The sequence below is a fragment of the Ictidomys tridecemlineatus genome, chromosome 5 (assembly GCF_052094955.1).
Source record: "Ictidomys tridecemlineatus isolate mIctTri1 chromosome 5, mIctTri1.hap1, whole genome shotgun sequence".
Taxonomy (NCBI): Eukaryota; Metazoa; Chordata; class Mammalia; order Rodentia; family Sciuridae; genus Ictidomys; species Ictidomys tridecemlineatus.
In genome coordinates this window covers 112,891,752-112,917,953 of record NC_135481.1, presented here as the reverse complement: position 1 = coordinate 112,917,953, position 26,202 = coordinate 112,891,752, and the positions used below count along the sequence as shown (strand labels likewise).

Below are 26,202 nucleotides of genomic sequence, written 5' to 3'. Positions count from 1 at the left end.
GATGTTTGGGGGGGGGTACAGAAAGATCGGGACGCCCCAAGGAGCAGCCCTCTGCAGTGTCTCGGGCATTCACTCCAGCTCCCCCCACCCGGGGCATCATTTTGAGGACGGCTGTTTTGTACCATATCGCAGCGTCTCCAGGTGGACGGAGCTGTCTCTCCTGGTGAGTGGCTCCAGGGCACACACTTGAGTGACAGCGTGTGACAGCGTGTGCTCGCCGTAGCCGTGCTTCACATCCTCCCCACTCCTCTTCTGGGGATTCCCCTCTTCCATAAATCTGTGTCCCAGGGAACCCAGGCACAGGTGCTGCCCAGCTCTGGCTGTGCCTGGGGTGTGTCTGAAGGTCCTTGGCCCCGCAGCCACGGGGAACTGCGTGTCCTGAGGCCTCAGCCCTTCTTGGTCTGGTCTCCTGCAGACTTCCCCTCTGTCCCTGGCTCCAGGCTTCATGGTTCTTGGTTGTCAATTTGGAGATGGTTCTTTAGACCCCTGTCCTACCAAGCAAGGGTCATCAACGCTTGGCCTCTGCCAGGCCTCTGATCAAGGTAGAGGCCCAAAGGCGAGGATGGACAGAGGACGGAACCCTCAAGGCTGGGAAACCGAGCAGGCCTCACATCAACCAAGCTGCAGCACCCAGGGAGGGGCTGGGGAGAGCTCTCTGGGGTAGAACTGTGGCAACTCACCAAGTGCCCCCTCAGTATCCACTGTCCCATGATTTCCCATAAGGAGGCAAATGAGAGCAGTTGTATCAGAAGTTAGAAAAGAGCTCAGCAGTGAAAGACTGCAAAAGGGCCACACAGCATAGATTACCAGGTAGAGGTTCAGAGGTGTTGTTTAAACTGCCTAACACCACACAGCCAAGAAGGGGCAGAGTGGGATTTGACCACAAGCTGTAGTTGTAATGTGAAAAAGTTGTAATGTGAAAGCTTATTGATGCTAGATAAAGGGGGTAAATGCTAATACCTGTCAACAGAGGAAATGGAGACTTGGAAATGAATGGTGCCTTGTCCTGAGTCACACAGAAAATTAATGGCAGGGCCGGATGAAAGCCAAGCTCACCAGACGCCAGCCTTGGGTTTTCTTCCTGGACAAAGGTCCAGGTGGTGGGGCTCGGGGTGGGGGGCTCCAGATATTTCCTAGGGCAACTCAGTGACCTGGCAGAGGTGCATTCTGAGCACGGATTCTTTTTCACCCATTCAACCAAAGCCATTTCAGGACTGGGAAGAGGAGGCCTTTCTGTATCCAGCAAACAGCACCTACTGCGTTTCAGCTCTGTTCTCCCTGGAATAGGCTAGTGAAGAACAGAGACAAGCTTCCTGGCATCTTGGAGCTGGTACTAGGAAACAGAGGACAAGGAGTAAACCATAATCAATAAGTATATCATACAGCAGGTTAGAAGTTGGTGGTTGCTGTGGGAAAAGGAGAGAGCTGAATAGGGTAGGGAGCTGTGGAATCCCTGGGTGACAGGCTGTGGGCCTCGCTGAGTAAGTGGTCGGGTAGGCCTCGAGGAGACAGTAACTTAAGTAAGGCATCTAGATAGAGAGCAGTACAGATACATAGAGGAAGAACATTCCCAGCAGAAATGAATAGCCAGTGCAAAAGCCCTGTGGCAGTTTTGAGGTAAAGCAAAAAGGCCAAGGCAGCTGGAAGAGAGTGAGCTAGGTAGTGGGTGCAGATGATGAGGCACTGTTTAGGCCAGATGCCAAACCTCATGGACCTCCGTGAAGACTTTGGGCTTTTACTCCAAAGCAGATGCTAACAGGAGGAGATAGCCAAAGATCAGGGAGTCACTGGGAGAAAAGGAGCCCCAGGAGGTATGGGGTATTGGGGTAGAGCGTCTGACCCAGCTAGTTCTTGCAGTCCTAACACTCCATGCTGTCCCAGGGGGCCTGGACCAGAGTCAGAGAGGACAAGAGAAAGCCATTGCTTCCTGCTGCCTCTGGTGACCAGAACCAGACCCGAGGGTCTGCCCATCTGTTCCTGTAACTTGGGTGCAGGATGCCTCACGTAGGCAGGCCCTGCCACGGGGTCCTAGGGGACAGCCCTTGCTGGTCCCCCAGGGAAAGTGGCAGCTGCTTATCTGACAGTGGGGCCTGGGGCGTTGAGCCGCAGCGTCAACATGCCCTCGGCCCCCGCTCACAAAATCATATTTTCCAAACGTGCAGCTCCGCCAGCCCCTTATCAGGCCTCCAGGTGGAAAGCCCTGTTGCCGGGCAATGCAGCTTTATCTCCGAGGTCTGCTCAGAGGCCAGTGCACGGTGATTTCGTTAGATCCTCTCCCATCTGTCTCTGCAAACACCCCCGGGGCCTCCAATTAAGGTTTTGCTTTTCTTCTTTGGCAGATGTTTGCTTTAATCTAACCAAGCGGTCCCAGGCCTCCTCTGTGGATGGACAAGGGCCTGGCTGGGCGGGTTATGGGAGAGGCAGGCAGGGGAGGCTCATATACCAAGCCTTGGGCCCCGGGACTGGCTCACTGAGGACACAAGGTACAGTGAGTGGGCAAGAAGGACCAGGCCTGGACCAAACCCTGCCCCACCTCCTGTCCCACTCCCCAGGGCCACATTCCCACGGGGACCCATAGCAGTGCCTCCCCCTGAGCATGACGTTTTCTAGGGCGACACCCAAGGATCAGAAACTCCCACATCCCGGAGGGAGGTGTTGGGGGTCCACCTGCAGAGGCCCCGCATGGAAGGTGCTGCAGGAGAGCCACTGGGTGACGCACGGGTGACGCACGCTCCGGTGTCACGCCAAATGGACCGGAACTCGGGGAGCTGCGGGCCTGGGGGCAGGTGGGGTTAGGTTCAGGGCAGAGGAAGCCAGGTGGCTGGCCTGCCTGCCGGGACTCGGCCTTGTGGTGGGGAAGGAGGAGGGTCAATGCTGCCTGGGAACAGGCCAAAGGAGCGTCCAAGAAGGGGCAGGCAGCTAGGTCTCTGGGGAGGAGGACCCCCTTGCCCAGCCCCAGGCCCCAGGCCCTCAACTCCATGAAAACCTGAAGGTGGACTTCTAGAGCCTCCCAGGGAGGCATCACCAAGTGACTTCAGGGTGATCCCTGTCCCCACAGCCCTTGCTGGCTGGCGGAAGCAGCTCAGGAGGTGAAAAGAGCAGCTCTTTGGACTGATTTTAAATTCTGGCTCTGCCTAGTACTCTGTGTGGCCTGGAAAAGTCACTTTTCTGAGTCTCTGTTTCCTGTTCTATAAAAATGACCAAAGCACTTCTTGTGTGATTTACCGTGAACTTAACTGATAATACCCAGTCTCGCCAATACTGGGTGCCCCGCACGCGGAGCCTGCTCACGGGAGCTAACAGAAGGAAACAGCCAGTTCTCGGCCTTTGGGGGAGCTCAGCACCTGTTAGTGCCCCCCCCTCTCCACAGCATGCCCCTTCCCTCCTCCCCCAGGTTCTGTGCTCTGGCGCGGCCCTTGTTTATGTTGTTCCATTTGGCTGACAAATGACCCAGGTCCTGTAAGCTCCAGAGTCAGCAGGACTGGACAGCTCGGCTTCTGAGAGGGCATCTGTCTTTAAATCTAAGTAACAGGGCCAGGGATGGTGGCACTGGCCTCCTTGGGCTCCTGCAAGAGCGTGGAGTTATCAGGTGTCAGGTCTGGCCCTTGTGAGAGCAGTCCGTGTTGGTGGCTGATGTCCAGGCTGATGGAGTCTCCCACGGCTGTGTCGAGCTCCCTGTGCAGGAGAGCCCAGGAAGGAGAAGCTGTTCCTAGGGGGCAAGGGGTGCTGATCCTGGTCCCTATTGAGGGGAGGGTGGTAGTTGGTGCCCCCAGCGCTCAGGCCCTGCCCTTTCCCAGCCAGTGCAGCAGGGGGTCAGGAGCCCAGACAGAGAGGTAACTGGGGAGAACTGAGTGGTCTGAAGGGGCTCCCGGGGGGCTGGCCCTGCAGGCACTGCTGGGCACTGCTCGTTCCCTGCCGAATGGCATCTCAGAGCCCATCAGCCGACAGCCTCCTTCCCCTGAATCTCCCAGCCCTCACCTAGGGCCCCCAGCTCAGAGACTGAGCAGTGGGTCACTGTTTTCCCTCCTGCCTCCCCAGCTGCCCCACAGGGGTCCTCCTCCTGCCTGGACCCCCGTCAGTGCAGGTGCCCACCTGGCACCATTTACCTGCCCAAGAATCGTCCCCTGCCCCTCCACCTGGCCCACCTGCAGCGCTCCCTCCCTCTGCTCGCAGCTCCCCACTGCACCCCAGCAGGAGGTGCCCCGTGTTGGACATCCTCTGTCACCTTCTCTGCAGTGTGTGTGATGCAGGCAAGTGGGGGACAGGGCACCAAGCAACGTGAGGGTGAAGCGGTGTGACTAGGCAAAGGAACTAAGGAAAGGACAGGAAGGTTTGCCGCAGCTGTGCCCCACGCGGTCACCTCCTGGATGTCTGGCTTCCCCTCTCCCAGTCCCACTTCCCTCTCCCCAGTCACTGTGCCTAGGTCATGCCATCCCCCCACTGTCCCGACTCCTCCAGCCTCCCCTGGTATCTGGAGGTGCCAGGCACACCCCTGCCCCCTCTTTCCCATGTCTCCTGACCAAAATGCCTCTGCTCCCACTTTCCCAACCTTCAAGGCTTCGCCATTTCCACTCAATGATTTCCGCCCAAGGCATTTTCTGGTCAGTCCCAAGCCCCCTTCTCTCTCCACTCTCCTAGATGGCGTAGCCCTGACCATCAGCCGACAGGTTGCTTATCACCCTTTGCACTGGCGACTGGCATGCAAAATAGATTTCAGGCCTCAGGAGGGAAAGACACTGCTTCAAATCAGTCCTGACTCTGCATTCATAGGAACCGGACTACTTTTTAAAAATCACTTAACCCATGAGAACAATGGTGGGGTGTTTTTGCAAGGTGGGGGGCCCTGTTGGGATGTTTGGGATGGGTCCATTTGGGACCCCATATCTGTGTGTCACCCTGTGAAAAGTGTTCACGCTGGCTCCTCAGGTAAAGGCGAGTCCCTGAAGCCCTGCTCGGTGGGTTGGTCCTGATGCGGGTGGAGCATGGCGCAGGCGCGCTGCGGGATGCTGTCCGTGGTGCTGAAACATCACCCAAGGGGGAGCACAGGCGGAGGCTGGAGATTTGTCTAGATCCCAGGAGACCCTGGTTTTAAGCTATGCCCCTTTTTTCTAGCTGTATAAACTCTAAAGGTTTACATCAAAAAATAAGTAGAATAGTGGCCTTTTACCCCCAAATGCATGGGGTTTCAACATATTTCCAGCAGTTAGACGCTTTCCACTTCCCAGAACTGGAGAACAGAGGAGTGATGTGCATCCCCACCACAGCCCTCCGCACTCCGTGGAGGAGGAGGGAATTAGGTTCTCCTGCATCATTTTGTAGACCTCGTGCCAGCTCTAACTCTTACTGACTCGATGGCCTTCATCAAATCAATTCAGTTATATGGGTCTGTTTTCCTCTTTTATAATGTCAAAAGAGATGGTGGGAGAGATTGGGACTAGGTTATCTCAGAGATCCCTTTCCTTGCTGACCCGATGGCTTCTGGTTCACCAGCCATCTCCCACACCTCCAGGAGCCCTCTAAAGCAACAAGACAATCTAGGACATTTCTTACCTCCAATTCAGAAGACAGTTTGTTACGGATAATACTCAGAGGGCTCTGCTTATGACAGCCTGTCTCATCTTAGAAGGACATCCAGACATCTGTTCATCTGCTTCTGTACATTGAGGTGACTAACAAGTTCTCAGCTTTCTCTGTTATAAATCACTCGGTGAGAATCATTTGGCCCTAAATGTAAACAGTGAATTATATTCTACACACATCATCTTTTCCAGAGAAGAACTGTGCCTCAGCAAGAGGCTTTGGGACAACTAAAGCTACAGAATGAACCTCATAATCAGAGCCTTTCAGCTTGGAGGGCCTCAGAGGCCTTTGGATGCTGCCACACCCCTGATGAGGGCACTTAGAAGCCACAGCACCCCTCTGCTCCCAGTTCTCCCAGCTCAGGACAAGTAGTTCAGGACCAGTGGTTGAATGAAGACCTTCTCAGGCAATTTGACCACCTTATCCTGCAATCCCAGTGAGAGATCTCCTTCCAGAGGATTGAATACCACTAAGTAATAAATGCCTAAGATCAGAGAATTCCTACCAAAAAAATGAGGGCTGTGTCTCAGGCTTGTTTTTCCTGGAGTTGCAGGACTTAGAAAGGTCACCTTGTCTTTAATGGCCTCTCTGCTAACAGAAAGGGAAAATGGAAGACACAGAGAGAACCCCAGGGATCTGCCTAGTCTCCCTCCTAATGAAGAGCAAAGAGTGGCTGGGAAAGGGGCCTGGGGACCCAGGCTCTTCTCTGAGCCAAGAGCTCTGCAGCCTTGGCAGAGTTCTGAAGCCCTTCGGGCCTCAGTCTTTTCATCTGCCAGTTGGAGCTAATATTCCCTGCCCCAGAGAGAGGCAGGGAGAAGAAAACAGTTCAGTGACCATTTGCTATGTTGTTTATTTATTCATTAATTCCACAGGGTTTATCCAACACACACTATGTTCCAGGCCTGCGTTTGGTGCTGGAGAAGCAGCGGTAAACAGCACAGTAGGGTCGCTTTCCAGTATCAGGGAGACCACGGAGGGTGCTGAGTCAGGAGGCTTCCCAGGGTCCTCCTCATCCCAACCCTAGAGGAAGAAGTAGAGGAAGACGGGAGGATGTTAATGATGATGAAGTAAATGAACGAATGAAAAGTTTTGTCCTGTTGATCCAGAGCATGGAAGGGAGAGATGTGTTGATGTCACTTACCCAGGCTAAAACACTCAGGTTGAAAAGTAGCCAAAACATATCAGCAAATTAATTTAAAAGTCATTTAAAAAAAAGCCTTCTGACCCAGATATTTAGCAAGTATGCTAATGTGGATACCAAAGATGTTCATTGCAACATTGTTTACAAAAGCCCCAGATGGAAAACTTTCAGATGTCCAGCTTCTGGGGATCGATTAATACAATTAATATGTATACACCATGGAATGTTCTGCAGGTATTTTCATTGATATTTTAGAAATGTGTGGACATGGCAAGATGCTCATGATACACAGTTAAGTGGAGAACACATGTGTGATTTGATTCCTCATGTGAATGTGTGCACACACACATACATGAACAATGTGCAGAGACATACATCGTGTTAATAGTAGATGTTTAAGGTGGTGGGATTGCAGATGTTAAAACTTTTTCTTTATACTTAGTGGTATTTTCTAAAGCAGTTATGTATTGCTTACAGAATTAAAACATTTTTAAAACTGTAACAAAAATTAACACTTGAAGAGATACTTGACATCATTAGTTCTTTGGTAATGCAAATTAAAACAATGAAACTCCACTGTTCACCTATTAGAAAGTCTAGGTTAGAAAGACTGAGAGCACCAAGTGCTTATGAAGGTGTGGAGGAACTTGAACTCTTGTTCTACTGGTGGGAATGTAAAATGATATGATCATTTTGGAACTACAATTTGTTGGTGTCATTAAAAATTAAATTTAGAGGCTGTGGTTGTGGCTCAGTGGTAGAACACTTGCCTAACATGTGTGAGGCACTGGATTTGATCATCAGCAACACATAAATAAATTAGATAAAGGTCCATTGACAATTAAAATAAAAATTAAAAATTAAACTTAGACCTCCCATATGGCCTAGCCATTCTACTTCGAGGTATTCACACAAGAGGAATGAGTGCATCTGAACACATGAACATGAAAGTTCATTGAGGCTTTTTTTTTTTTTTTAAAGAGAGTGAGAGAGGAGAGAGAGAGAGAGAATTTTTAATATTTATTTTTTAGTTCTTGGCGGACACAACATCTTTGTTGGTATGTGGTGCTGAGGATCGAACCCAGGCCGCACGCATGCCAGGCGAGCGTGCTACCGCTTGAGCCACATCCCCAGCCCCTCATTGAGGCTTTTTATCTTTACAATATCCCCAAAGTGGAAACAGCCCAAATATATCCTAACAGGTAAGTGAATGGAAGTTGTAGTCTATCCACATAACTGGATATTACTTCAATGAAAACGAAGTACTGGTACACAGAGCAGCATGGATGAATTTCACAATAGAAGCCATACAAAAGAGCATATTCTGTATAAATCCACTTACCTATAATTCTGGGACATGCAAATGAGTCTATAGTGACTAATTAAAAGCAAATTAGTGGTTACCTGAGGATGGGGGTGGGAGGGATGTGGAGTGAGGGAGGGATCACAAAGGGTCAAGAAGGAGTCTTGGGAGAGCTGGATCTGCTCACTGGGTGATGGCTTCACGCGTCTCAGAATTTACCAAACTGTACAATTGAAATTTGTACAAGTGTATGTCAATAAAGCTGTTTTCTGAAACTTTATTTGCATTTCTTTGACGCTGAATTTACTCCCAGGCTATAAGTTTTTGTTCCTCCGTTTCTTCTGGAATGACTGGTTCTTTGTGCAACCTCTTCTTATGGTTCAAGAATAATCTGTTCCTCTTCAGGGGGGACCAGCTCTGTGTGGCAGGAGCTCATCTATGGGGTAATCGGCCCTGTGCTCTGTAAGTGTGGCACATGTGGGCACTTTGCTCACCTGGGTGTGCTCCAAGACTAGCGAACCTACATCTAAACCCTGCAACTCCGCCAAACTCTGCATTTTTAAGCAAGTGCAATAAAACTTCTGCATTCTTGTTCTAGGCCACCAAACTTGTGCCCAGTCCCACGCCTGGCCTGGGCCCACCTCCCAGTCCCACCACTGTGATGCTGGAATGGCACATACTGTTTCTTTAAAGTGATATCTTGCAGATATTTGGTGATTTTCAGATATGGACACTCTTGATGGCCTAGGCAGTGTCTCAGGTGTTCTTAAAGTGAACCCAAAGATTTGAGCTCTTGATTTTCATGATTTTGTGGGATTTCTGGGTCAAGAGAGTAGGGAACTATTTCCACGGATCACCTAAGGTCCCTTACAGGAAGAGGAAGGGCGGTAAAGCTATCTTTATTTTTTCTTTAAAAAGTCCACCACAAGGACACAGGAATGAGATGTGGATTTCCCCCAGTCTCAAGCTGGCTTGATCCTCCTGGGAGCAGGAGCAATTGTGCCTACCTGACCCACAAAGAACCTGGGACCAGAGAGGCTTAGCACTGGTATCCACCATCCCTCAGAAAGCCTGGAGCAAACCAGAGTCATGCTTCCTCCTCTGTATCCAGCACCCTCTCTGCAAGGTACTGGCTGTGCTCCCAGGAGCCACGGAGGGCCTGTCAGCACATCCTGAGTCTAGGGACAGGGTGTCCCTGCTGCCTGAAGATGTCATCTCCCCACCACTCCTCACTTCTCCCCTGGTAGCGGTCCTTCAGCCGCAGGAGAATGGCTTAATTTACAGAGAGAAGCCGTGGTTACAGCATCTCCCCCGGGAAGTAATAAAGCCCAGAGTGAGATAAGGGACAAATGCAATTACCTAATAATGCTTTTGTCTGTTGCAAAGACCAAGCTGGCAATTCTTGCCCCTGTCCCAGCTTCCTGGAGAGACTTCCAGGGCCACCAGCCCTGGAGATTGCCCCCAAACAACGGGTCATAGTGGAGAGTGGAGGGCTTAGAGGATGGGTGGAAATTGGGCACAACTAGGGACGGGGCTGCAGGCTGGGTCCAAGCACCCACCCGGCTTCTGTCTGCGTTTCCCTCTCGGCTCTGGGAGTTAGAGTGTTTGCAATTAGAGCAGGAACAGGATCCTAGAGGCCAGTGAGCACAGGCCTTGCACATGGACAGAGCTGGTGTGTGTCCTGGCAGCAGCTGGGCAGGATCCCCACCATGAAATGGGCGTAAGGGTGGTCCCTGTCTTGTGTGAAAACAACCTGTCACATAAGGCCACGTCAGCCCTAAACGGTGCTCTCCTTCTATTCCATTTTCTCCCTAAACTCTGTGCACCAAGATGGGACAAGATGGGACAAGCGCATGGGAGTCAGATGGAGAAGTGCGAGCAGCCACGTTCACTGAGCACTTCCTGCATCCCGGGACTGGCTGAGCCCTCTACAGGGCTTCATCCTCATGACAACCTCATGCTATACCCTCACCACCAACGAAACACAGAGGCCCCATGACGTTAAACCACTTACCCAAGGGCACATGGAGGCAGTCAGGCACAGGTCTTGACCCCACGCAGTCCTACTCTGCGTACCTGGCTTGTGGATGGAGCTCCCTGCCAGGCTCCTGGGGTCTTCCTGCTTCGTGGTCCCCTCCCTCCTGGCTGGGGAGCTGGTCCCAGCAGTGCTCCAGGTTCCAGGTCTCCCTAGACCTCTGTGCCACTCAAGCCATGCTGTGAGCGCTCATCTGTGCACAGCACTCCTCAGTCTACAAAGACTTTCCCGTTCGTGGATCTGAATCACTTGAAAGAAGAGACCGGCTATCATGCCTGCTCCACAGAGCCTCTTGGGAAGATGGTGCCGTCTCCTTCCCCGTGACAAATGCACATTTATGCACAGGGGCTGTTCAACCTGCAGAATATCCCTGAGAGGTAGACACTGTCAGGCCACTTCATAGAGAAGCAATCGAGGCCTGGAGAAATATAAAAGAGTTTGCTGAAGTTTACAAAGCAAGGCAGCGGCTGAGCCAGCACTTCAGCCCAGATTGGGTTGACCCCAAGCTGTAGCTCTTCACCGCTTAGACCTTGTCTTAAACAGAACCCAGTTTTGTCCCATGAGCCTTGTGTGAGCCCAAAGCGAGAGGTGATGACTAAGCCTGCCCTCCCCAGCCCTCCCAGACGACGGCTCCGAGGTCACTTACCCACAGGTCAATCCTGCCGGTTCCTGAGTTGATCGGACAACACCCACCTTCCATGCCCTCGCTCACGCGTTCATTCCACAACTAAGATGGGTAGCATTTGCTGCACCCCAGAAACCAGCTGGACCTTTGATGTCTGAATGTCCTTTATTCATTGACTGCACTTGAAGGACTTGCTCCCTGGTGGAGAAAGAGGAACAGGGTGGGCGAGGAACCTGCCGCCTCTGTCGGGGAGCAAAGTGCAGAGCACCCCCTTCCCTCACTGCTCTGAGCACAGAGAAAAGCTGCCCATTTTGAGTATCGATATTCAGCAGTTTCCATGGATACCAGATCACAATAACTCAACCAAGCAGGTGCAAATCAAGTGTCTCTTTCCATCTTCGATGTCATCCACTGACAGCTTCTACCCACCTGCGCTTCCAGCCATTCTTCGGGCGCCGCCAGAGCTCCAGCAGGTTCTGTACTTGAACGCACGCATTTATAGGAATGATCCTAACAACTGAGAAGCAGCAACCATTGGCTGAGACTGTGTGCGCCAGGCTCTATTCTAGTCACCACAGCCCTTGGAGGAAGGCTCTATTGTTATCCCCTACACAGGACGAGGAAACAGAGTGGAAAAGGGTAAAGGTTTTGCCCACTTTAAAAAAACAAAACAAAAAAACAGTCCTGGGAGGACATCCATCTCGTCTGATTGCTGGGTGATGCCAAGACACCCAGGTCTGAGAGTGAAGACTCCCTCCCAGGCTGCCAGGCCGGCTCCTCTCCCTGGGCGAGTCCGGCGTCCCTCCTTCGCACCTCTGTGCCTGGTATATGAAGCTTCCAGAAACAGGAGCACAGGCGGGCACCCACGCGCTGGCTCCGGGACTCAGGCCCAACTGGTGTGAGTGCTCAGATGCTCAGAATTGAGGTGTGTGGGTCCGCCTCCCACCATCCTGTCCCACTCGGTGGCTCTGGACAGGAGAGAGGCTCTGAGCAGAATTGGGGTGAACAGGTGGCTGCTTTATCCCCTAGCCTCCTCCCACCCCCGTCACAATCCCCCGCCCTGGTACACACTCAGCCACATGAAGGAGGCTGCGGGGCTGTGAGCAGGGCAGGGTGTGACGCGAGCCCAGCTCTTGTCCAGAGGCAGCGGGAGTCGGGAGTCGGGGGAGCAGTGTCAGGTCCTGGCAGCTGAAATCGAGCCTGGCCATCTCCAATCAGTAGAGTTTATTAGAGCCCTGGGGACAGGGAAGCCCCCCTTTCCTGACCCCCCTTTCCCAGAGCTAGCTCCCCTAGGGAGCCTCGGCCAGCTCTGCACCCCCACTGACCTTCCAGAACTCGTTGCCCACAGGATCACTGACTCCAAAGGCACCCTGTAGGCAGACCACGGTCACGGGAAAACCCGGATCAGCACCAGGGCTTGCAGAATCAGGGTGAGAGTCCACGACTCCTGGCACCCCTTGGTCTTGACCCTCTTTTGATTCCTTCTGCACATCTCCAGGATGAGCCTGGGTCATTGGTCACCCCCAGCCTGTCTGCACCCTGCTTCCTTCACCAGCTCGTGACATTCTGGTGGGGTCTTCCTGTGGGTGTCTGTGCCTAGACAGCTGCATTTCAGATTTTTCCAGAAATGTGAGATCAGAGGAGCTTTGGTCTGGGACTCACAGGAGCTGGTTCAAGTCTGGGGTCTGATGCTTGAGGCACGGAGCCGGGCACGAGGCTTACCCTCTGATTTCAGATGTGTCATCTGTACCTGGGGATTATGAGCCAGCTCTGGGGGGGGGGTCAGGATAATCATGATCACTCTGCTTTCAACTGGGATCTTCACAGTGTTCTCGTCTCTACATGGAACTTTAGGGACATGCAGGTAGCTGTGTGTTGGGACTGGAACCAGAGACCTCTGCCTCCAAGCCTGGGATCTTCCTCCTGACCTCTCTCCCCCCAGGGGGTCCTCAGAGAGGTGCGGGCACAGGAGGCTGGTGGCTCTTCTGTCTCCTGGGAGCCCTGGCATCTGATCACAGGTTCCTGCCAGGAGCACTTCTCTGTCCTTGTCTGTCCCAATTCACGTTTTCCTACTTCTGAGCAGGCTGTACCGGAGCCAGCAAGCAGACTCCCTTCCGGGCACCCATGGCTGCCCCCGTCCCGTCCCCAGGCCTGGAGAGCTGGCTCCAATGTGCTCCTGTTTCCTTCACTGTTTTTCCACGGAGGAGGCACCGCCTTCCAAATCGGGAAAGGAGGTTAGAAGAAATAGCTCTGCAGCTGTCCCGAGCTGCTCGCCTCCGCTGCTGGGCCGGGCGGCTGTTTGTGTTGGGCACCCATCTGGCTCCTGGCAGGCGCTGCCTCTTCACCATCCCTAGTGGATGCCACTGTGCCCTGTGCGCCGTGTCCCCTCTGCCCCCCTCTGACATCAGCTGCAGCCTTGCGGGTGGTCCTCGTCTTGCTGAGTGCCCCGCTTCCTGCTCACAACTTTCCCCAGTGAAGGGTGGGCGCTGCGTCCCCAGGGACAATCCTGTGGGGGGGAAAGTGGTCAGCGAGGACAGGCCCCTGCTCCCCGTCATTCAGGGCCGTTCTGAGATGCCTTTTCATGGTCCCCCAGATCATGGAGGGTCCTGGTGGACTCAAGCCCAGCTGCCCACACCTGGCCCGGCTCAGCAATGCTAGCTCCAGTGGCTCTCTGCTTTGTGGTCTCCCTGCCCATGTGCCCTGCCGACAGCCCCTGGGGACGTCCTCCCAAGCACACTGCCGGAGTCCCAGTCTGTGTCTCAGGCTCCGTGTGGGACGGAAGCGCGAGAGGAGGTGGCAGAGCAGGAGAGGAGGGCAGCCAGGTCCTGAGTTCCCACCCGCAGCAGGGCCCCACGGGCACCCCGCACGGCCCGCATAAGCAGCATGTCCTTTAGCCTCTGTCACCCTGGGATGACACCAGCCATAGCAAGGCATGTGTCACATAGGAGTAGAAAGGGGGAGAGAAGGGGGCTTCTGCCTGCAGGGGAGAAGTGACAGGGCACAAGAGGTGGCTTTCAACCTGTGGGGTCACAGGGATGGCGGGTCAGGAGTGACTTCTCTCTGTCGGCGGGATATTCTTGTTTATGTAGGGCTCAGCCCTGAGAGGACAGGACAGGGCCTCTTCTGTCCGGCTCACTGCCCTGTCCAAAATATGGGTGTGTATACAGTAGGTGCTCACTCGATGTTTATTGCAGGGTTGAGATTTTCCTGCAGGATGTCTAAGGGAGGAAAGTTCTGGGTGGCCACTGATTTCTCTCTGCCCCTCCTGGGCCTGTCCCCCACACCCTCTCCTGACGGAGCTGTTTCCTCCCTTAACTGGGTCCCTGTCAGACTCCCTGCTGCTCAGGGCAGCTCCGATGCCTAATCAGGGCACAGAAAGAGGGGGTTCCTGGAGGGAGGTTGGAGGTGCACAGAAACAAGAGAAGGCTGTCCAGAGAGAGAACTACTGTGTCCCCTCCATCTCACACCACCCTTCAGCACCATGAGCTATGAACTACCGGCCGGCGGTCACCCCTATATGCACAGCCAGGGGACTCCTGCAATCAGAGTTACTTTGGAGTTATGATATGGACAGTGGGCTGGGAGGGGTGTCCTGCCTTGACCCAGAGCTAAATCAGGCTTGGGTTGATTCTACAATGGAAAGAGGAGACCCCAAAGCCAGGGCCATTTGGGGGTTATATTACCAAAAGTGTGTCACTCAACGTAAGGGAGGGGATAGTCCACCAATGTCAGGGTAATGAAGTCCTCACTGTACTCCCCTCTTAGGGCCTGGACATCTTGTTCTGAGCCCAGGGCCCTCGAGCTGAGCCTTCAGGGACTCAGTGTATCAGAGCCAAAAGGCACAGGAGCCAACAGATGTGGAGTTCAGATCCTGTTTACATCCCTCTTAGCTGTGTGACGTTGGGAGGTCATAACCTCCCTGTGCTTCACTTTCTAAATGTGCAAAATGTGATCAAAAAACCTCCGGGGGTCGCTGCCAAGACCCTGAGGTTACACAGAGAAAGGGGCTAGCCCCAGGCCTGGCACCACCTCCTGGGCCCCTCCACCCTGTGCCTCCCTACTCCCACACACAGCCTGTCTACACCCGTCTCATCTGCCTCCCCCCACCTGACTGGGTGCCCTGCGGGGCCTTTGGAGGACCCTGCTGCCTGGGTTGGGATCCTGGCGCCACCTCATCTCAGCTGTGTGGCCCTGATGGAGTCACTTCGCCTCTCTGTGCCTTGGTTTACAGGAGGACAGTAGCTACTGTGTAGGGTTGTTCCTGCCTTTCCCCCATTGAGAAAGGTTGGTTGTTACCCAGGATGTTGGGATGACTGTTTCCACAGGTCGTTAGGGTAGCACGTGGGGACAGGGACAGGACTGGCCACAGGGAGACCGGCTGGTGGACAGGGAGGGGGCGGTGGCCTATACGGGTGGCGCAGTGGGAATGGAGATCGCAGGTAGATTGGGCTTTTGGGTGGGCTGGAGGGAGAGGCCGGGCTGGGGGTGGAGGACGGTTTTGCTTGGGGCTCGGGTGTCTGATGCTGCCCATGCTGCGGCCCAGATGAGCAGCGGCCAGCTGAGGACCCTAAGGGCAGCGTTGGCCCTGCTGAGTGGCCAGGGCTGCAGCGCTGACCACAGTGCCAAGGTGCTGATGTGGGAGGGGGTGCAGCGGGAGCCTGGGAGGCCGGGGAGGAGCGTGAGTCAGGGCACAGGTGGGGGAGCCACGGGGCTGGCCCGCTGCCCTCGGGTCCAGAAGGGCCAGCTTCCGACAGCAGGCTCCTATGTGGAGTCCTGCCGACCCCAGCCCAGGGTCTACCCTGCCCTCCCACCTCGCACGGCCCACCCCACCTAGGCCAGCCTCACCCTCCTTCCCAGACACTGGACCTGAGGGCAGGACGGCATTTCCCGTAACTCCTGCCATTTCCTGTCGCGCAGGTCAGCCCTATTTAGCCAAAGTCGAGAACCCGGGCCATTTAAAAAGTCACCTTTAAAGAAAGTGGTGCAGGAGGAACACGGGGAGGAGAAGACCCCACCCCTCCATTCTTCCTTGTCGTACTTCCTTGGACAAAAATATCCTGATCCTCGACTTCTGCCTCTGTGGACGGGACAGTGGTCATGCTGTCCAGACACAATCCCGCGGCTTGATCCCGCGGCTTGAGGTACAGATTGAGGTCCATCTGGCCTTTACTTGTAGGAGTCCGCGGTCCCCCACGCCCTTAGACAGAAGGAGAGCCGCCGGGCGTGGCAGGACTGTCCCTTTGTGGGGTGGGAACAGGAGATAACTGACTGGCCTCTGGTTACTTTTTGGAGCAAGGGTTGACGCAGAGGGGCCTTCCTTGTTGTGCTGACTCAGGTGACCAGAATCTCCTGTTTTCCGGAAAACCTGTCCTGTTTGGGGGCCCACCTGCTTACCTGAAGTTCCAGTTCAGTTACGTGGCATTTACCATGATGACTCCATCTTGGTCAGGTCGGGTCTGCTGGGGCCTAGGGCAGGAGCTCAGGGTCAGCAGCAGCGCCTGCCCCCAGGGCTGAGTAAGGTGTAGAAGTCCAGCCCACCTGGGGGCACTCTCTTGTGGCTACCACTGTTGTGCTTTCCATTCCTGAGAGGAAGGACAGGGAGGGACAAGTGGCTGAGGCTGGACTCTGTCCACCTCCTCCTTCCTGAGGGCTGCAGGAGCCTCCTGATGCCTCCTGGGCACTGCTCAGGGCTCCCTGGGCTCTCTCCCATGCCCGTCCAGAGCCCGGGTCTATTTCCCTGGTGGAAGCCAGGGCTCCCGTCCTGCCAATCGACCCTTCCACTCCTGGGGGAGAGGTGCAGAATTATTGGTTTACTTCTATTCCTGCTGCTAGCAACCCTGCCATGGCTGACTCCTGGTTGAGGCGTGCCGGGGCCACTTGAATCCCCTGCTCCGGGGGTAGGGGACCTGTTTAAGACTCCACTTACCCCCCAGAGTTTCTGGCCACCTCCAGTTTCTGGCCACCCACCCCAACGCCTGCCCTTTTGGTAGCCTATTGATGATGGGAGGGGGTCCTACTCCTCATGGAACTCGGGGCAGGAAAGAGACAACAGACACATTGAAAACCACTGCTTCACACCCGGGGGCTCAGCTCAAGACTCCATCCCCAAATTCCTAAGCCTGACCTTGGAAGGTGCAGGAGCTCAAGCCCTGAGCTGGATGTAGTGCACCACAGCAGGTCTGCAGTGCCACCCGGGTACAGCCACGCTCCTGCGCACTTCTCAGCAAACCAGTGCGGAGCCACTGGAATCCGGGGGCAGGCAGGGTGCCTGGGACAGTGGAACCTTTAGCTTCTGTTTCTGGGGGAGGAGGGGAGGGTCACGGCAGGAGGCTGGACTGGAGGAAGCCAGAGCCCGGTGTGGAGCAGGTGAGGAGGTGGGTGCTCCAAGCACAAGGCTCAAGGGGCGAGGCCCTGGGTTCCGGGGGTGGGGGTGGAGGCTGTTATCTCTGGCCTCCACCCAATGTCCATCTTGCAGGTTTCCTAGCAACCGTTGTTCATTTAATCAACATTGACTTTGAACATAGAAATCAATTTCCTTTATGACATGAACCAGAGAGCCGTACGAGCCCCCAGGTGTAAACGGTCACTGCTCAGATTCATGAACAAGATGGACACGGAGTACCTTCTGTGACAGGGGGAGCGTGGGGGGTGTGGAACGGAAAGTCCCCAGGGGTGTGACTCAACTGAGGCCCTTTCTTCCCCGGAAGCTCTGCAGGGACTGAACACCGTGCTGGAGGCGCAGGTGGCTCCGGGTGTGCGAGGACATGAACCAGAGGGCTCGGGAACTGCGGGTGGCTCGGTGGCCATTTTTATTTTACAACGACAAACGTGTGTTGTAACGAAACACACTTCACAGAAACATGACGGAGGGCCATGGGGCAGGATGTGGTGTTCGCCAGGAAGGGGGTTGCCAGCCATTTTAACTTTATGATCTCGACTTTTAAAACATGAGCATGTCACCTCTTCAACCTGCCAAGACGGGAGTGTCATTCCTTCTTTCACAGGAGGATTGCAGCTTTGGGGACCAACGGGACAGTCTCTCGAGGGGCCAGTGAGGGTCGAGGCTGCGGGGACAGAGTCCTAGTCCCTCTGGGCTTCGATGGATGGCCAAGGGCTTTGGACTGCGGCCGCTGTCCACAGCTCTGGAGACTGGAAGCCCAGGGGACGCAGATCCGGTGTCTGGGGAGGGTCCCTTCCTGGCGCACACCTGGCGCCTTCTCTCCTCCCCAGGGGCCCACCCTCTTGCCAGAGTGCTCATCCCGCCATCTGCCCCCCAAGGCGTCCCATCTCCTGAGGCCCAGTGATGAGGTTCCAGCAGAGGACCTTCAGGGACACAGGACTCAGACCATGGCAGGCAGCGAGGGCTACCTGGGAGAGGAGCAGGGGAGCAGGAAGAGGAAGGCAGGTCGTCCCCCTCCCCGCCCCCCCACAGTGAGCCCCCCTACAGGACCAGGGTGGGGTGTGGAGGGAGAGGGAAGGGGACTGAGGAGGGCATCCTGCGGTGCTGGGGGCCAGGCCAGGTCCTCTAGAACCCCAGGAGGCGTCAGGCTGGGCAGGCTGGGGTGAGAGCCTGGCGGGCCCCCTTCTCCTGCTGCCCCCGTCTCGGGCTGCTGGCCCCCAGGCGCTCCCTGACCTGAGCAAGCTACACCTCCTCTGGTGGTCTCAGTCCTGCCTGTGGCTGCTGTCACCGATGGAACCCTGGCCTTGCCCCCCTGCACCCGGAGCCCATCCTTCAGTCCACCCGGGTTGCTAAAGGATGCTCGGCCCGTCCCTCTCCTGCCCGAGACTGAGATCCGGGATGGACCAGAAGGAGGCCCGAGGCCTTTCCCACACGCCCCTGTCCTGCCTGGCTCCCTGCCTCTTCTTGGCCTTTGCACCCTGCGGTGACGAGTGTCACCAAGCTCCTGGGGACAGGAGAGCCCACCACTCCCCTCCCCTCACCCTGCCCTCACTGCTCGCAGGCTCCACTGGCGCCACCTTGTCCACTCTGCGGGGAGAGTCACCTGTGACCTCTGCATTGCTAGAGCTAGTGGACGTCTTGGTCATTGGCTTGACATCTGGCCATTTCTTGAAGCCCCCTCTTCTCTTGACCCCCAGGAACCTCCCTCTCTGGTTCTCCTCCCCCAACCCCGGCTGCTCTCCGCCTGTCTCCATGGCTGGCCGGTTGCTGCTGTCCCCCCTCAGACCTCCGCCCCCTCCCCATCTGTTGTGGCTCCCTCGAGGGTCACACTAGTTTCATGGCAAACCTTTCCTGCACCCCAAAATGTGACCTTCTTGCCACTGTCCCCATCTGGAGATGAGCGAGGCCACCCTTCCAGGTGCTCAGGGCCAAGGTCGCCAGCCACCCTTGGCTTCTCTACTCCCCACCCGACTCCTCCTCAATGTCCTGCTGGCTCTGCCTTCCCACCGCCACGGATCCCGCCAGCCCTGTTTCCCACCCTCCTTCCCAGGTGGTCCTTGTCCCCTAGTCTCTTCTTGACCCACGGCCCAGTGGATCCTTTCAGGACCTCACTCAGATCCTGTCACTCCTCTGTGCAGAGCCACCCGTGGGGTCTTACCTCACCCATGGTGGCCCTGCCTGCTGCGAGCCCCCTCCCCATCACCTCTGAGTCCTCCTCTCCATTCTTCCCTCCACCCTCAGGCTCTGCTCCCAGTGCAGGTCTGTCCCCTCCCCCGCAGCACAAAACCTGCCCGGGAGGCAGCGTCCCAGGTGCCCACGGGGCTGGTTCCTTCTTCGTGAGGCCTCCCTGGTCACCCTCTGTGAACTGTGGCCGGCTTCCTTGCGGCTTCATCCTTTCTCCAAGACACTGTGACCGGCTGGACGTCACCTGCTCACACATTGGTGTCTGTGTCTCCTCCAGCTGAGGGCGGGGGAGTTGAGGTCTTGTTCCGGCTGTGTCCATGGTGCCTGGAAGTGAGGTGCCTGAGACACAAGGAGGGGGTCCGGGGACATGGCTTCCCGTGACAGGAAGGCCGTGCTGGCTTCCTCGTGGTGTCACGACTGGAGCACCCGCCATCCAGGGAAAGGCACCCACGAGGGAGGGCAGACCAGCTGGCACTAGGCTGTGGGGCAGGAGCAGTTCATTCATCGGTCACACGGGCCGGACATCCTCCCACCAAACCCTCTATCTCCTGGGGTCTGATCCCGGCAATGAAACCAATTTGGTTAAGTGGCCAATGGGATCATGACGCTGCCATTCAGAACCACTTGTCACCTCCACGGCGGTTGGTGGCTTGGGTCTCCATTCACCTGGAAATTGAGCCTCCCCTAGACCCAGGGTCACGGGCACCCGGCAGCTTGGCCTGTGGGGTGACAAGCTGCAGTGTGTCCCTGGCTCAGCTCCAGGGAGAGGGAGCCGGAGCTCCGTCCCTCCCCTGTCCCTCCCCTGTCCCTCCCCTGTCCCTCCCCTGTTCTTCCTGACAGTGGGCGCAGGTGCCCTCTGTCTCAGGGACACTGGGAAAGGTGAGCTTCCTTGCCCAAGTTCAGCTTCACAGCCGACTGGAGCCCTGTCTTGCTTCCTGTGCGTTGGGCATCTCCTCCCATGTCACCTTTGTGACCGAGGCTTTTTCCTCCACGCTCCCAGCCTCTCCAGGCTCCATCTCGCTCCCCCTCGCTCCCAGCGCGGTCACCAGGGTCAGGCCCACATAACTCTATGCCAGAATCGCCGCCCCCACCCGCCCCTATGATCTCGCCCCCATCTTGATGTCCTCCGTGTTTGCTGTGTCACTCTGGAAAGCTGTCGTCCAGAGCTGACCTGGTCCAGTCTCCTCCCTGCTGAAAACTCTAGTGGTGCCCATCACCGGCCGCTGTGGGGTGGGGGCCTTCGGGAGCCTCAGGGGTGGGCAGAGTGACCAGGAGGCCCCAGGGCTGTCTTCCATCAGATTGGTCATCCCCCAGGTCCACAGTAGAGCACCACCACGGCTCGGTGCAGTTCTCAGTCACCATGACCCATATGTGTGGGAAATCCACTAAGAGGAGGAAAGATTTATGTGGGTTCCTGGTCGCAGTGACTAGTCCAGGGCCAGCTGACCCCATCCCATGGAGGTGAGGGGGACATCATGGCAGGCGGGAGTGGTGGAGGAGAGGTGGAGGGAGGAGGCAGGCGGAGCTGCGGAGAAGATAAGCCTTCCAGGGACCTGCTTCCTGCCGTTGAGGTCCACCCAGCGGTCAGTGGATGGATCCATCAGCAGAGGCAGGGCCCTCAGGGTCCAGCAGGGCCTAAAAGCCCCAGCTCTGTACATATGAGACTACTGGGGGGGGGACGTTCCAGATCACACCCGAGTTTCAGCACTCAGAGCCTGTTCCTCCTCAGTCTCGATCCGCACCCCTCCCCCACTGGCGGGCCACCTCCCAGACCCCACTTTCACGTCCCAAGTGTGGCAAGTCCCTCCTACCTCAGGACTTTGCACACACCAATCCCCCTGCCCCATCTCAATTTCTCACACTCTCGCCCCAAATGCAACCCGTCACCCAGGTACCCCACTTCTCCTACTTTAGGTCTTAGCTTCAGACACATCTCTTCCCCAAGGTCACTTTAGATCAGGGTCATCTAAACCACCTGAGATGGTTCATGGGCGAGTGGCTTATTAAGGAGTGCTCGGCGGGTGGATATGAGGGAGACACTGGGAAGGAAGTGGGGAAAGCAGGCCAGGCAAAGGGAGAAGTCAAGCAAGTGTGACAATCTCAGCCCAAGTTCCAGACTCAGCCTGACCCCATGGGGAGTTCCAAAAAGTAAGTTGTATCTCAGATGACCTGGGACCCCAAGCACGTGTATTAGTCTGTTTCCTGTTGTTATAGCACAACACCTGAGGCTGGATAATGCATAAAGAAAAGAGGCTTATTTTGCTCAATGTTTTGGTGGCTGAGAGGGTTTGGCCATGGGTTTGCTTCTGGTGAGGGGCTCCTGCGGGTTGGCATTGCAATAGCAGAGCAAGGGCAGAAGACAGACTCGGGGACCATGCTCGCTTTTTTTTTTTTCTTTTATAACAATGTGCTCTTGTGGGGACTAGCAGGAGCCCCAGAGAACCACACTAATCCCTTCTGAGGGTGGCACCCCAGTGACCTATCTTCCACCGGCACCCACCTTTTCAAGTTTCTACCACTTGAACTCAGCCACGCTGGGGACCAAGCTCTAGCACGTGAGACTTTGGGGTACAGTTGGAACCATCCCTAAATCAGCACCTGGCATCCACCTGGGCTTTCTCTTTCCCACATCAGTCAGTGGCTGTGAGCCCCACCACAAGCAAGGGGGTGAGGGACCCCCAGGACTTCCTGCTTCAGTGGCCCAAAGGCAGTTCCCTGAGGGAAACAGGTTTGAGCTCAAGAAACAAACGGCGCTGGGCAGAGGGATGGCCACACAGAAGCTGAGGCTGAAGGGCCTGAGGTGGCTGTGCAGAGTTCAGCGTGTCCCAGGACACAGGCCGGAGAGCGCGGCTGTACTCAGTCTCCCCGAGGGCTTCCTTACAAATGACCGCTGTGTTTTAGCTACTTGTTTCTTTGCCAGTTCGGGGCCTCTCTCCTGCAGGAGGAGGAGGCCTGAGAGCAGGGACCTGTCTGTTTCGTCCACCACTGTCTTTCCGGAGCCTGAGTAAGCATTGGTGTTGGTCAGCGTCAATAGCCTCCAAGGAGCAGGTGGACAGACTGAAGAACACACACAGGTGGTCAGTAGCAAAGCCCAGGCCCCCTTCAGGGCTCCACGCCCAGCTCCTTACATATCCAGCTTGAGCAGATCCACGGCCAAGAAACACTGGCAGGGTCACCTCGAGCCACAGTGTGTGGTGCAGTGGGCTCCAAGGCCTGCTGTCCCAAGGGGGTGGAGCACTTCTGCCCAGATCTCAGAACGAGAGTCACTAAGGCACGTACGCAGTAGAGCCAGGCCAAGGCACCTCGCGCACAAGATGCAAGGCCAGCCTGTGCCACGACGGGTCAGCAGCTGCGCCCAGCAGCCTATGCAAGGCCATTGTCCCTCCGCACCCTCCTCGTACCCCAGGAGGAAGCACCCCGTGGCCTCCTTGCAGGCGGCAGACGTGGTGGGGGAGCTGGCCAAGTGTCCCACTGTGCACATGCTTGGGAAGACTCAAGAGGACACACCGAGCCGGACAGGCTGGTGCTGCCCCCACAGTGCGAGGCCAGCACAGGCTGTGAGGTCTCTTATCTGTCCGTAGGAATGTTCCAGGCCCAAGGCCCATTCATGTGAGCTGAGGGGTCCACAGACTACGCCCACGAGACTGCCTGTCCCAGAGAAAGGTTGCTGGGTCAGACACTTTTAATCAATGAATTCTTTCCAACAGTCAAGGGACCATCAATCCCAAGGAACAAACACTCCTTTGGAACACAGGAAAGCAGACAGAGCCGCCTGACCCTAGATTGTGTCTGAAACATACAGAACCAAAACGAGACGGTCTTGAATGAGATGAAACTGTGATACTTTTCCCTAACGTGGTGTTCCCCCGCCTACAAAGGTCCATCCCATCTTCAGACAATGTTCCTTTTCCTGTTCCTTTCTGAGAGTTATGGCTTGCATTGGTCAATCTCTCTCTCTCCCCTTAGTGATAGAGCCCTGGTCCCACCTGGGCACAGCGATGCCCGATTCTCAGCAGAAAAGATTCCCTTGCGTATTAAAAGAATGATGTGACATAACCAAGTAGGACTTATTCCAAGAACAGAAATCTATAAATGAAGCATTTATATAACAAAAGATGATAATCTCAAGAGTTACTCCAAAATCAACCAATAAAATTCAAGTCTTTATTTTAAAAACACTAAAAACTAAAAATACAGTAAGGAGTATCTCAGATTACGTGTTCCTAGTACCTTTTACAATGGAACATTAGAGGAATTCTTCCACAATTAAGATTAAAATGAAATGGTCTCTTCACTGTTTTAGGCATCAAGTTTATGAATTACTAAAGACCTGAAAAATGGTGTCTTGCATTGAGAGAGGACATTTTCTCTTAAGCAAAAGAAGTCTGGAGGTAGAAAACCCAGGGCAACTCCATTGTTATTAGGAAAGAAACCTGTTTTCTATATTTTTCACCATGCTAGTTCTTGACATCAATCCTTAAATCTGTATTAGTTTCCTATTGGCTGCTGTAACAAATCACCACCAGCTTAGTCATTTATTGTCTTATAGTTCTGGAAGCCAGTTGTCCAAAATTGGTCTCATCTGGCTAAAATCAGGTTGTCAGCGGGGCTGTGTTCTTTCCGGAGGCTCTGGGATGAGAATCCATTGTTTACCTTTTCCAGCTTCTGGAGACTGTCCAAATTCCTTGGCTCACGGCTTCGTCATCCCGACTTCATTTTCACATTGCATCTTCTGCCAATGACTCTTCAGTTTTCCTCCTTCCCTTATGGGGACCTTCGAGGTTACTTTAGACCCATTCTGATAATCCTCGTACCTCCCCATTTCAAAGTCTTTAACTTAATCTCACCTTCAAAGTTGTTTTTGGCCCTGCAGATTCTGAGATGAGGACATACACATCTTGTAGTGCCATTATTCTGTTTACCGGGTGTTCCAAGGTGGCAGCTGGAGTTCCAGCCTTTAAGCCACCCTTCCAGCCAGCAGCAAGAGGAAGGTTGCAGAAGACAGATCTTTTCCAGAAGCCCCACGTAACACACTTACATCTCATTGGCCTCAGGTAGCTGCAGAGTGTTGTGTGGCAATGGACTCGACTAAGAATTACGATTCTGTCATTGCACAGGAAGTCAGATGAGGTGTGGGCTAGCAGTTCAGGGTCCACCACTGTCACTGTCCTCATTTGATAGTGTTGTGGAGGTTCTGGTCAACGGGAAACCACAGAAAACCATGAAGTCATAACTCTCAGAAAGGAACCGTCAAAGGAACCTTATCTAAAGACGGTGTGGACTTTTGTGGGGGAGACACCACCTTAGGAAAAAGTATTACAGGATCTCCTTGGAACTGATCTGTCCCCTGAAAACGTGGATTGAAGGAATTAAAAGAGAAGGAGAATATTGGATAAATCAGACTGAATGCCAGGAAAGGTCCATGATTCAAATTTTTGGCATAAATATTTTAAAGTTAACCTGGGAGAAAATATAACAATACAATATTTAAAAGTCAAAAACAGAAATGAGCCTTCCTGATCTGAAAATATAAAACGACAATAAGTAAGTTAGCGTGGCACTGGTGCATGGTCAACAGACCCCTGACCAAAATGGGGTATTTGCCCCTGAAACAGGCTGTAAGAGATGATGTGCAGCTATCAGGGACCCCAAGGAGACACCTGAATAGGAACCAAGTAAGATGTACAGACGGGGGCTTTCAAGAACCAAACCAGAGAGAGGAGATCTGGCTGCAGCCTAACTGAGGAACGTGGAATGTCACGTCATACGTCTGAGCCTTGATTTCCTCATCTTGGTAATAGAGATAATCGTGACTCCTGGAAGATAATGAAAGCACTTTAAATAATTAAAAAGGGAGTCAGGGTCTGGGCGAGATTAAGAAGAGCCTGAGACCTTATCACCAGCAGACAGTGGCGTCTTTCCAAAGCCCAATCTGACAATCCTTTCCTTTCAAGTGGAAAATTTAGTCCATTCACCATTATTGTGATTAGTGACCATTCGGGTTCATATCTGACCCTGTGTTTTAAGTTTTCTCTTTCCCTGGCTGTTTTATCAATTTTTTCCTTTGTCTTATCTTGGATTGATCAGCTTTTTCCTTTATTCCTTTGGCTTTTCTACTAGTGTGAAATTATACATTCTGATTCCTTCTTTGGTGACTCCCCTTAAATTTTTAACTGACCTGATTTAATAAAGGCTAAGGTTAATCAGGGGTTCTCTTCCATCCAAAGCATAAAAAGACATCATTAAATCATTATCACTGATCAGCGTTCTAATTTTAAACTTCCTCAAATCATTTTTATGATTATTTTCTCTAGTGGATATTTACATAAGTTGATTCATGTTTCCCTATTTGTTTGATCAAGGTTCCTTGGAACGAGTCATTCCTTCCTCCTGGCCTGGTTCGTCTGTAAGCAGCCCTCATTCTTGAACTGATGCATGTGCCGGAGGAGCACAATAAAGTGTAATTAAATGATCTATCTATAATTCTATAAAACATTGCTGTGATGGAGAGTTCATGTTCATTTGAAGGTGATTTATTTTTCTCTCTGAGCTTTTAAGATCTTCTCTTCTGCTTTAGGGGTTGTGAGGTTTCTCTACGGTGGGTCTGACTGTGGGGCCATTTCTGCCCTGCCCAAGACTTTGCTTCTTCAGCACGTCGTGTACCTCTCCTCTAAGACGGAACATTCTCCGCCTCTGCCTTCCCAATAGTGCCTTTCCCCTTCGCTGTATCCTCTCCTTCCCACCCCATCCCAGGCCTCTGATCTTTCCTTTGTACTCTGCATCTCTAGCTTTTCCTCCTCTTTAACCTCATCAGAGGGCAAAGTTCATATCCTATCAATCAGGCAGAGAAGGGCATCCCCAGTGGCCAGTTTCCTGAGTCGCCACCACCACGCCAGGAGACTGGGCTTGTGGGGCTGAGCAGGGGCCTCAGGAA

At 54.2% G+C, this 26,202-nt stretch overlaps 1 long non-coding RNA gene across 4 annotated transcripts; it reads right to left on the bottom strand.

Annotated features, from left to right (window-relative positions):
* Window positions 1-6,410: 6,410 nt before the first annotated feature.
* LOC120886640 (uncharacterized) lies at window positions 6,411-17,127 on the bottom strand. Of its 4 annotated transcripts, none has more exons than XR_013439232.1 (6): window positions 16,809-17,127; window positions 16,079-16,266; window positions 12,010-13,190; window positions 10,706-10,882; window positions 8,126-10,477; window positions 6,411-6,600 (listed from the first exon to the last, which is right to left on the bottom strand). It is a non-coding gene; the product is annotated as an uncharacterized LOC120886640 (long non-coding RNA). The 4 variants fall into 4 exon arrangements; XR_013439231.1 differs by having other exon boundaries at window positions 10,039-10,477; window positions 16,809-17,126; XR_013439233.1 differs by lacking the exon at window positions 12,010-13,190 and having other exon boundaries at window positions 10,039-10,477; window positions 16,809-17,121.
* Between the last annotated feature and the right edge of the window lie 9,075 nt (window positions 17,128-26,202).